The 13065-nt window shown below is 45.4% G+C and overlaps 1 pseudogene; it reads left to right on the top strand.

The window, feature by feature from the left end:
* Positions 1-12834: 12834 nt before the first annotated feature.
* On the top strand, positions 12835-12952 carry LOC126425608 (5S ribosomal RNA; annotated as a pseudogene).
* Positions 12953-13065: the final 113 nt, after the last annotated feature.

Below are 13065 nucleotides of genomic sequence, written 5' to 3' on the forward strand. Positions count from 1 at the left end.
TCAGAATAAGGACGACACAGGAAATTACTGTCTGCAGTGTATATCTTCCTCCAGATGGTGCAGTACCCCTGAATGTATTGGCTGCACTGATTGACCAACTCGCTAAACCTTTCCTACTTTTGGGAGATTTTAACACCCATAACCCCTTGTGGGGTGGCACTGTGCTTACTGGACGAGGCAGAGATGTCGAAACTTTACTGTCTCAGTTCGACCTGTGCCTCTTAAATACTGTGGCTGCCACACATTTCAGTGTGGTTCATGTAGTTACTCGGCCATTGATTTATCAGTTTGCAGCCCATGACTTCTCACATCTATCCATTGGAGAGCACATGACGACCTGAGTGGTAGCGGCCACTTTCCCATCTTCCTGTCGCTGCGCCAGCGTCAGGCTCACAGACGCCTGACCAGATGGGCTTTAAACAAGGCGGACTGGAAGATTTTCACCTCTGCTGTCACCAATGAATCTCCCCCAAATGGTAACATCGATGTGATAGGTGAGCAGGTGACTACAACAATTGTTTCTGCGGAAGAAAACACGATCCCTCGCTCTTTAGGTTGCCCGAGGCGAGAGGCAGTCCCTTGGTGGTCACCGGAAGTCGCTGAAGCACTTAAGGAGCGTCGGCGAGCTCTACAGCGGCGTAAGCGGCACCCTTGGCTGCAGCGCCTCATAGCCTTTAAATGGCTCCGTGCCCGCATTCGCCTACTTAACCAACGACGGAAGCAGAAGTGTTGGGAGAGATACGTCTCGACCATTGGGTGCCATACGTCACCTTCCAAAGTCTGGGCAAAGATTAAATGTCTTTTCAGGTATCAGACCCCAACAGGTGTTCCTGGTGTTACCATAAATGGAGTATAATCTACCGACACAAACGCGATTGCCGAGCACTTCGCTAAGCACTTTACCCCTCAGCTTTACGCAATCTCAAACGGCGGCTGGAGGGGAACGTCCTCTTCATTCACTGCACGCCACAGTGAATCATATAACGCCCGATTTACAGAGTGGGAGCTCCTCAATGCCCTTGCACATTGCTCCATGACAGCTCCTGGGCCAGATCGGATCCACAGCCATATGATTAAACATCTCTCATCTGACTACAAGTGACATCTCCTCGTCATCTTCAACGCCATCTGGTGCGATGGCGACTTTCCAACGCAATGGAGAGACAGCACCATCATTCTGGTGCTCAAACCTGGTAAAAACCCACTTGATGTGGATAGCTGTCGGCCCATCAGCCTCACCAACGTTCTTTGCAATCTGCTGGAACGTATGGTATGTTGGCTGTTGGGTTGGGTCCTGGAGTCACATGGCCTACTGGCTCCATGTCAGGGCGGCTTCCTCCTTTGTCGCTCTACCACGCATAATCTTGTGTCCCTCGAGTCTGCCAACCAGTCAGGCTTTTCCAGATGCCAGCAACTGGTTGCCGTCTTTTTTTACTTACATAAAGCATACGACAACATATCCTTGCCACACTGTATGAATGGGGTCTCTGGGCCCACTCCCCAGTTTTATCTAAAACTTCCTGTCGCTCCATACTTTCCGTGTCCAAGTTGGTCCCTCCCATAGTTCCATCCATATCTAGGGGAATGGAGTTCCGCAGGGCTCTGTATTAACTATATGTTGCGGCCATCGACGGTCTAGCAGCAGGTGTCGGGCCATTCGTCTCACATTCTCTATATGCAGACGACTTCCGCATTTCGTACTGATGCTCCAATACTGGTGTTGCTGAGCGTCGCCTACAGAGAGTTATCCACAAGGTGCAGTCATGGGCTCTAGCCCAAGGCTTGGAGTTTTCAGTCGCAAAGTCGTGTGTCATGCACTTCTGTCGGCGTTGCCCCGTTCATCCCGACCCAGAACTTTACCTTCATGCGATCCACTCACTGTAGTGGAGACATATCGATTCATAGGACTGGTTTTCGACGCTCGATTGACTTGGTTTCCTCATCTTCGTCAGCTTAAGCGGAAGTGCTGTCAGCACCTCAGTGTCCTCTGCTGCCTGAGCAACACCAGCTGGGGTGCAGATCGCTCTACAGAGCCCTTGTTCAATCCCGGCTTGACTGTGGGAGTCTGGTTTACGGTTCGGCGGCGCCCTCAGTGTTTCGTTTACTCGACCCAGTGCACCCCTGTGGCGTTCACCTAGCGACAGGAGCTTTTAAGACGAGTCTGGTGACCAGCGTCCTTGTGGTGGCTGGACTCCCTCCATTGCAGGTTTATTTGCTTACGCGTGTCCGGAACATAACATACATATATAGCCAACAGCAATTTACAAACAATTAGGCATGCACAACAGGTGTCTGGTTATGGTGCACATGTTCGTAGTTCTCCTGCACGTCCGAATCACCGTCTCCTTTTCCCACCCACGGCGGTTCATCTCCCGCATCGACGGCCCAGGTGAGTTCGCGTCTGATCGCTTCTTTCCGAACGGGAGTCCTATACTTGAGGTCCATTCACGTACACCTCCATGGTGTACACCTGGGCCGCGGCTTCGCCTGGACCTTTCACATGGCCCAAAGGACTTAGTTAACCCCACAGCTCTCCACTGCCACTTCCTCTCGATTCTTGACATGTACCGAGGCCACGAAGTGGTTTATACCGACGGCTTCGACGGATGATGATCACGTCGGCTTCGCGTGTGTCCATGGAAGACATATTGAACAGAATTCCTCGCCCGATTGTTGCAGTGTTTTCACGGCCGAGCTGGTGGCTATATCTCGTGCTCTTGAGCAAATCCGTTCATGCCCTGGGGAGTCGTTTCTTCTGTGTAATGACTACTTCAGCAGCCTACACTCTATGGATCAGTGCTACCCTCGTCATCCTTTGGTAGCGACCATCCAGGAGTCCATATACGCCCTGGAACGCTCCCGTCGTTCAGCGGTGTTTGTCTGGACCCCAGGTCATGTCGGAATCCCAGCCAACGAACTTGCCGACAGGCTTGCCAAACAGGCTGCACGGAAACCGTTTATGGAGATCTGCTCCTCTGCAACGGACCTGCATGCAGTACGACACCGCAAGATTTTGCGGCTTTCGGAGACGAAATGGCGCAACTTCAATATGCACAACAAACTGCGTGCCATTAAGGAGACCACGAATGTCTGGCAGTCCTCGCTCAGGGACTGTGTTTCTCTGCCAGCTCCACATCGGCCACTCCTGGGCGACCCTCGGCTACCTCCTGCGCCGTGAAGACCCACCTCAGTGTCGTTGGGGCGCCCGGCGGACAGTGGCGCGTATTCTTCTGGCCTGTCCTCCTTTGGCTGCCCTGTGACTTCATCTTCAGTTGCTGGACTCGTTATCATTGATTTTAGCAGACAGCGCCTCATCAGCTGATTTGGTTTTACGTTTCATCTTTGACGGTGGGTTTTATCATTCGATCTAAGTTTTAGCGCCTTTGTCCCTCTGTGTCCTCCACCCTAGTGCTTTTTGGGTGGAGGTTTTAATGTGTTGCAGGGTGGATGGCTTTTCCTTTTTAGTTTAGTGGTCGGCCAGCCATTGTAATCTTCTTCCTCATTTTACTCTCTTCTAACAGTTTCTTGCATCTCTGTGTTGTTTTCTTGTCCTCTTTTGTTACTTTTAATGGTCGTTGTCTTGCTGTCGTTCTTGTGGTCTTTTCTTTCTTTCTGTTTTATTCTCACACTTGTGGCATTGTTTTATTAGGAACAAGGGACCGATGACCTCGTGGTCTGGTCCCCTTCCCCCTCTTTTAACCCATCCATCCAACATGTGCCCCTTCAAACCCCTCTTTAAGCTCTGGCTGTCAGGATAGGGACGCGCAGGAAATAAAGGACATCACACACATCCATGCCCGAGGCAGGATTCGAACCTGCCACCTTAGCAGTCTCGCGGTTCCTGACTGAAGCGCCTAGAACCGCATTGCCACCGTGGCCGGCGGTACAGTACCCGTAAATGTGTTAGCTACACTGATTGATCAACTCCATAAATCTTTCCTACTTTTGGAAGGTTTTAACGCTCATAACGCCTTGTGGGGTGGCACCGTGCTTAGTGGCTGAGCAGAGGTGTCGAAAATTTACTGTCACAACTCGACCTTTTCCTCTTAAATACAGGTGCCACAAAACACCTCATTGCGGCACACTGCTCATATTCGGCCACTGATCTCTATGATTGCAGTCCTGGCCTTCTCCATCCTATCCACTGGAGAGCACACGACGACCTGTGTTGTAATGACCACTTTCGCATCTTCCTGTCACTGCCCTGTCGTCAAGCCCACGGACGCCTGCTCAGATGGGCTTTAAACAAGGAAAACTGGGAAGCCTTCACCTCTGCTGTCACCGTTGAATCTCCGCCACATGGTAACATCCATGTGGTGGTTGAGCAGGTAACTGCAACGATCGTTTCTGCCGCGGAAGACGCGATCCCTCCTTCTCTAGGGGCCCCTGTGGAAAGACAGTCCCTTGGTGGTCACTGGAAGTCACTGAGGCAATTAAGAGGCGTCGGCGAGCTCTCTAGCGGCTCTCTTCCCTGCAGCACCTCATAACCTTTAAACAAAACAGGATTGCTGGGAGAGATACGTCTCGACCATTGGGTGCCATACGTCACCTTCGCAAGTCTGGGCAAAGATCAAACGAACTTTTGGGTACCAGACCCCAACAGGTGTTCCTGGTGTTAACATAAATGACGTGTTATCTATCGACTCAAACGCAGTTGTGCAGCACTATGCTTGCGCGTCTGTGTCAGACAATTATCACACAGCCATTTGCACTCTCAAATGGCGGACGGAAGGACGAGTCCTCTCGATGACTACACCTCACAGTGAAACTTATGACGCCTCATTTACAGAGTGGGAGATCCTCAGTGCCCTTGCACATTGCCCCAACACAGCTCCTGGGCCAGATCGGATCCACAGTCAGATGATTCAACATCTTTCGCCTGACTGCAAGCGACATCTCCTCGTGATCTTCAGCTTGATCTGGCGCGATGGGGTCTTTACATCGCACTGGCGGGAGAGCACCATCGTACCAGTGCTGAATCCCGACCAATAACCCCTCCATGTGGATAGCTGTCGGCCCGTCAGCCTCACCAACGTTCTTTGTAATCTGCTGGAACGTGTGGTGTCTCAGCAGTTGGGTTGGGTTCTGGAGTCACATGGCCTACTGCCTCCATCCCAGGGTGGTTTCCGCCTTTGTCGCTCTACCACTGATAATCCTGTGTCCCTCGAGTCTGCCATCCGAACAGCTTTTTTGAGATGCCCACACCTGGTTGCCGTCTTTCTTGTTTTACAAAAAGCGTATGACACGAGCTTTGCGACATCATGTCCTTGCCACATTATACGAGTGGGGTCTCTGAGGCCCGCTCCCGATTTTTATCCAGAATTTCCTGTAGATTCGTACTTTCCGTGTCCAAGTTGGTGCTTCCCATAGTTCCCCCATCTCCAGGAGAATGGAGTACCTCAGGGCTCTGTATTGAGCGTATCTCTATTTCTAGTAGTTATGAACGGTCTAGCAGCAGCTGTAGGGCCGTCCGTCTCACCCTCTCTGGATGCATTCTGCATTTTGTACTGCTCCACCAGTACTGGTGTAGCTGAGTGGCGCCTACAGGGAGTCATCCACAAGCCGCAGTCATGGGCTCTAGCCTACGGCTTCCAGTTTTTGGCCGCAAAGTCGTGTGTTATGCACTTCTGTCGGCGTCGAACAGTTCATCCGGAATCAAAACTTTACATTACTGACTATCCCCTCACTGTAGTGGAGACATATCGATTTTTGGGACTGGTTTCGACGCCCAGTTGACTTGACTTCCTCACCTTCATCAGCTTAAGCGGAAGTGCTGGCAGCACTTTACTCAGAACACCACTGTGGCGTTCGACTAGCGACGGGAGCTTTTAGGATGAGTCCAGCATCCTGGATGAGGCCGGAGTTCCTCCATCGTAGGTCAGGTGTGCACAACTGCTCACCAGTTACATTGCAAACGTTCGTAGTTCTCCAGCGCATCCGAATAACCGCCTCCTTTTCCCACCCACGGCGGTTCATCTCCCACGTCGGTGGCCCATGTCAGGGTTAACAATTGCAGTTCTCGTCTGATCCCCTCTATCTGAACTGGACTGCTTGCCTTTACCACCTGTACTCGAGGTCCATTCACGCACACGTCCATGGTGTTAACTTAGGCCGCAGCTTCGCCTGGACCTTCCACAGTTCACCCCACGGCTCTCCGCTGTCACTTCCTCTCGATTCTTGACATGTACCGATCGAGGCCAGTAAGTGGTTTACACCGATGGCTGGATGGCTGATGGTCACGTCGGCTTCGCTTATGTCCATGGATGGCATATTGAACAGTATTTCTTGTGCGGTGGCTGCAGTGTTTTCGCTGGGGACTCGTTTCTTCTGTGTACCAACTCCTTGAGCAGCCTACAAGCTATCGACAAGTGATACCCTCGTCATCCTTTGGTAGCGAGCATCCAGGAGTCCATCTATGCCCTGGAACGGTCCAGCCGTTCGGTGGTGTTTGTGTGGACCCCAGGACACGTCGGACTCCCACGCAACGAACTTGCTGACAGGCTGGCCAAACAGGCTACCTGGAAACCGCTTATAGAGATCGGCATTCCAAAAACTGACCTGCATTCGATTTTATGCCGCCATGTTTTTCGGCTTGGGGGGACTGAGGGGCATAGTATGCACAACAAACTGCGTGCCATTAAGGAGCCTACGAATGTGTGGCAGTCCTCCATGCGGGCCTTTCGCAGGGACTATGTGGTTCTCTGCCGGCTCTGCATTGTCCCCGGTTGGGCGATCCACAGCTACCCTCTCCACCGTGAAGGCCCGGTGCAAGTGTCGATGCGGCGGCTGGTTTACAGTAGACCATATTCTGATGCATTTTCCCTCATCGACTGCCCTGCAACAGAATCTTGGGTTACCGGACTCGTTGCCGCTAATTTTATCTGACAACGGCTCATTGGGTGATTTAGCTTTACGTTTGATTCGTGAGGGTGGGTTTCATCACTTGATCTAAGCTTTAGCGCATGTCCTTTGTCCCCCTGTGTCCTCTACCCTCGTGCATTTGCAGCGTGAGTGGCTTGTCCTCTTTATTCTCATGGTCAGTCAGCCATGGTAATCTGTTTTGTCGTTTTAATCTCTTCTATCTGTTTCTTGCGTTTCTGTGGTTTAAATATCTTCAACATTTCGCGGGACTATCAGCAACTGTATAAAAATTAATTTTAATTTTAATAATCAACAGCCTCAGTTGCACCGTTTACCTAGAATTTACCTAGGTTTCAGTCGGGATAACCCAACCTTCTTCAGAATAACATTAACTACCGTTTGTCCATAGTGGACATCGTCAAGCTAAAACTACAAATCCATAAATTATCGTCAGACTATAAAACTTATCTGGCACTGCCTCGGCCCCACTTCGCGGCCGCGATGCGGCAGCCACGAGTGCTGTACTGGAGACGTTTGTGTCTGCTCTGATCCTCCTCGTTTTCCGCCACGAATCTTTGCTATAATTTTGACTGAGGGAAGGGTGCTGAGAAGTAATGCGGTGACCATTGAGGAATCGAAGAGCGATTCATTAATTCGTAACAACATGGGGTGTGAATTTCAATCACAGTCCAAGCAGATGGACTGCAGATGCAGCAACGTACTGTAGATCCCTCCCCTTTCCCTGTGCACAGTATTACAAACGAGACCAGATTTCTGGTAGTACAAGTACCTTCAGTCTGAGAGAGTGTTGAATAGATTTCTGATAATATGGCACGTTCAGTGCTAGATAAGATAGAACTTATTCGTCTTTGCTTTGGTTACTGCAATTGTGAGATCGCTTAAGTAGCGAGTGAAAAAAATGGTTGTAACATTTGTAAAGTTTCTGGGTAAATAATAAAAATGTCATACGATTTTAATTTCATGGATTCATGACTGATCATAACACTCCCATTCTGCGCAGAAAACAATGTTAGTACTAAGTTGAAGTCATGATAATCTGGCGGGAATGAAAATTAACAGGGATAGAGAATATAGATCACGTTAGAGCGTCGTAATTATTACTTGCCCACTTTGTTGTTTGAAGCCTCCCCCGCTTTATCCGTTGTGAAATCGTAATATGATACTCACCTAATCAATCAAATACTAACTTCGTGCCGGTCCCCTTCCAATGAATTCTTCCTAGCCTCGAACCAAGCTGATAAGCGGCGTGTATATGAGATGCCTTGGCACACACTCAACCGGCACGCTCCAACATCGATTGGGCGAGAGAAGAAAAAGATAACAACGGGGAAGGTAAGCGTTCACTGTACTGTAGCAGAAATTAAGCATTTCAAAAAGACCGATCTGCTTCGAAATGAGGATACTAAATATGACCCTGATTATTATGATAAAAATGAAGAGTTTTTTCATTATAGATAGATCTTCGTAAATTAGTACATCGAAACTGGAAAACAGCAATAACTCTGAAGTTTGTATTTATGATGAATTTTCAGTTTATATGAGAAATTCGAGAAAATAATCTCGTATCATTTCCAAAACTGTGTAAAATCTTGTTTAAATATTTGACAGTGATCTGCACGCGTTTCATCTGAGGTACTGTTCTCGCCGTCGGCGCGAACTTTGAGTCAATAACGACATCGATTGAAGGACTCAGTTAATACTAGGCAGAAATCAAATCTGCATGTGGAATGCACTTCCTTGACTCTTATGCAGAAAGGAGTGTAGTATTCTGCTGCATCCATTTTCAATACGCTACCACAAGAACTCAAAAATCTTACCAGTAGCCCAAACACTTTTAAGTCTAAACTGAAAAGTTTCCTCATGGCTCATTCCTTCCATTCTGTCGAGGAGCTCCTGGAAGAGCTGAAAAATTAAGCAAATTCCAGTGTTACATTGTTGATTTTCTTTATTTAAACTTACGAATTGTCGCCTAAATATGTTACTTATATTTCATTTTATCTGTTTCTACTATCGTGTTATAATTTCATGTATTGACTTGTTCCATGACCATGGAGACTTCTCCTTAATTTGGTACCACGGAACAGTAAATAAATAAACAATTAACAATAAACAATTGAAATTTTGTTTTATATAGCACAGAAAAGAAATACTGCCTGTTTAAAAACTTTTTTTACCTTAGCTATCTTTGTAATTTCTGATAAAAGGGTTTGAAGATTATGAAAGTGTGTATCTGCTTTCCTTCTGCCTCAGTCGTATGTAAACCATATCCTTATTCAGCTTTAAAAAGAAAACAGGCGATATTTTAGAAACATAGTTGTATTTTTTAATGTGCTTCCCAAATTCTTGTAAGGCTCTACGAAACTGGTTTAATCAAAATTAATAGCATGATATATTTTATCAGTTCCACAATACGAAGAGCATCATATGAACTAATATAAGACACTAAAAGAACTCAGACTGATGGGCAAGTTTTTCCAAAATAATTTATTTGAATCCATTTACATTCCAAGAAAAGTTACATTTTACAAGGTGGGCGAATGTATGCATCTGTTGTAAAGATTTCTTCTACAAGCAGATGTATAAAGGCGTAGATAATGTTCACCACGAACACACTGGTAGATCTACCATACGAAAGACATGAACAGGGATAAAGAGTAGAATGTGAATGTATATATAATTGGATCACCAACTTCAGGAAATAAATTACATTTCGCTGGAAAACGTACATAAAATACATAGTTTTCTAAAATATCAACATTACAATATAGTATCACTTCAGTGGAAAAAATACCGTACAACACATCTTTTGAGCTATATTACACGCGACTCTTGATAAAAGCTCGTCAAATTCTTCATTGGAGGATAAGAAGTATAACTGCGAAAGCGTTGCAGTAAAATCTAATCTTTGGCATGTTTTCTTCGGAGTACAATAATTTCTTTTGTTTTTGTTACTAGTTAGCATGATGAAAATTGTTAAGACTGTAAAAGTACAAAATCGTTGAAAACTGTAATTTGACGAATATGACGAACTTTTGATTTTTACTTTACTAAGCACTTCGCAAAGTCTTTTCCAAAATATAACTCCCATCTATAGAAAATATGTAAAAATGGATAATTCAATGAATATACACTTTAGGGGTACGGAAATGCTGTTGTGCGCAAAATGTACACACATTTCTTCGTTTTTAATTCGGACTGTACACACCTCTTAGAGTTTATTGCACTGATAATTCGGACAAAGATCACAAGAATTCCTACAGATTACGCAAATATTACACGAAGAAATTTCAGTGTTGCGTAGTGGTTCTTCAGACAGGCATAAATTCCTGTGCGCTTACTGGCGAGGCAGAAACTTAATGTTGTGTATTACAATATCAGACGTCATCTATCTGTGATGTTGACAGAGAAGCTACGTGTGTGATCTATTCTATATACACATATATGCTATATCAGTGCTTCCCTTATTATCACAGCCCACAGTTACAGAAAAGACAAATTTTTCGTTATTACATTAGACAGGATTATTTGAAGTATTATTACATATTATTATGGTGGATATAGATATTGGTACGTATACCATACGTGAAATTACTTACAGAAATAATTTTTGTGAAATATTACAATGAAATAGCGAGGGTGCTGCGCCACTTTATTAAATTTCTACCTGGATAATATTATTTGAAAATAAAATATATTCAGTAGAAGATATGTTCATTAACGTCTCTGTTTCTGTTGACATTTCTGATAGTTTAGTAATTACTTGCATAGGGTAATCAGGTCCTGAATTAGTTCTAAAATATAATGAATAGTTACGTATTGAACCAGTCTGAAGTACAACAGTATTTGCAGGACATGACTTTACAGAGTAGTAAATTACGCTACTGTGCATTTCTCAGCACAATGGCATGCAAATGATGTATAAGTGTAAAACATTGTTGACAATAAGAGTGTTTGCACTATAGCTGGGATTAGAAAATGAGAGGTCTTTTAACAATAAGGAATGTTTAAAGTTATACAGTATGAAGTAATAAACGTGGATGAAGTTTAAGAAGTACAGTAAGTTTATGGCAGACGAGAAAAAACAGACAGTATTCACTACAAGTATTCCGATCAGTCTTATATCATACAAGCACCTGTAAGTGTTGACAGTGAATTGGGAATAGAGTGCTATGTTAATATCATCTTTCTATTACAAAGAGAAAATTGTTTCTAGGTTCATATGTTATCTAGCGAAAGACATACAACACAACAGAAAGAATTATAGTGCAATGTCAAAGCAGATTGCACGATGACTTCCATCTTGGGAAAAAATCCTCTGTGATAGGTTTTCAGTCTGCGCCTGGTTCCCTTACAGATGTGCGATGCTTTCAAATATCGCCTCTTTCACACCCACATATTCGTTCCTAAAGGCTGCTGAGACTAATTTTTAGACACACTGCCCAACAAGCGCGCTGTGTTGATTTAACGTCTAAGTTTGACATGTAAAACTCGTCCTGGGCACATCTAATACGAATTTCCAAAAATGAGCTGACAATGCTTCATACTACATATCTTTCACATACAGGCGTGAATGTAGTTCAAATTGTGTTTGACTTATTGGTATGTAGCTCAGGAAGCGTTCCAAACTGGAACTGTAAAATATTATTATTATTATTAATTATTATTATCAGTATTGTTATTTTTACTGTCAACGTTACACAGATGTGAGAATCGACCTTCATCCGCAGTAAATATCATCTCGTTTGATCTCTCAGGAATGCCCAGTGTAATCATTGGCGTGTTTTAGGGCGTTCAGTGGAGATGTTTCGTGAATGATAATGGCATCAACAGTTCGTCTGAGTACCTGAAAACACGCCATTAATATGATTTCCTCATCTGATTGGTTCCCGTGCATCACCACGCCAGAGTACGCCTCACCTGACCCACGCAACTGGACTGCCGGTCAGATGGCCCGAGATTCGAAGAAAGGTGTCTGCAGAGGGAGTTGTTTGGATCTGGAATCGACAGCATATGAGTCTGATGTCATTAAGTACGAGCGGATAACGAAAGGAGGGAAATAAAAAGTATTTTTCTTTTGTGAAGTTCTTATCTCCATTAACTTCCATCACCTTTGGAACTATAAGATCATCAAACTGCCTCTTTTCCACAGTCCAGTCCCTGAGAGCACTGTCGATCTTTTAGAACTGAGAGTACTTTGGGGAAAATTTGTTTCAAATAATTTTGTTTATTTCACATCCAAGTATATACATCTGACATTACGTCGAATTTTCATGTTTCCCGTTTGGACCGGACGTTAGGAGTGGTTACAACGCAGTTTCTTTCCAGACCAGTCATCTGGTCCTTATCGCCCTTCGTACTGAAATTTCACATCTGCGTGTGAGGCGAGCCTCGCTGTGGAGCGCTTTCACACTGCTGCTCGTTGTTGCCCACTCTGAGAGTGCTGGTCACTGAGACGTTTTCATTTGAAACTGCTCCAGACGGTGATTGTTTCACTTGCAGATCTGAGATTCAAACTAACTGTCCCATGCAGATACGTGAAAATGCTTCAGAGTTTGTTACATATGTACATTATAATACAAGAGACTACTGTACAGACGACATTACTAAGTTTTCGGGTATGCTTATCGTTAAGCACTTAACGATGGCTAATATTCGTAGCAAGGTCAGTGACACTTCAAAGCAGTGTTGTCTGCTGCCTCTCGTTTCCACTGTGCATACACTGAAACGTCTTAACTGTCAAGTTGTGGCGTTGCGTTAACGTGAAATATGTTAACACAGAAGTCAATACAAACAGTTAGTCTCATCATGTGCACCGTATTGTAGTCTTGTGATTGTAGATTTCAGTTTTGAAATGGTTGCTCCCAAGTACCTTTCAAATTCATCTTCTTGAGAGTTTTACTTGTACACAGCCTGGTTGCAGGCAGTTTTAACTGTAATTTGTTCAAATGTACAGGCAACGGCCTTGCCGCAGTGGCTACACCGGTTCCCGTGAGATCACCGAAGTTAAGCGCTGTCGGGCGTGGCCGGCGCTTGGATGGGTGACCATCCAGGCCGCCATGCGCTGTTGCCATTTTTCGGGGTGCACTCAGCCTCGTGTTGCCAATTGAGGAGCTACGCGACCGAATAGCAGCGGCTTCGGTAAAGGATACCATCTTACGACCGGGAGAACGGTGTGCTGACCCA

Source organism: Schistocerca serialis, chromosome 10, assembly GCF_023864345.2.
Source record: "Schistocerca serialis cubense isolate TAMUIC-IGC-003099 chromosome 10, iqSchSeri2.2, whole genome shotgun sequence".
Taxonomy (NCBI): Eukaryota; Metazoa; Arthropoda; class Insecta; order Orthoptera; family Acrididae; genus Schistocerca; species Schistocerca serialis.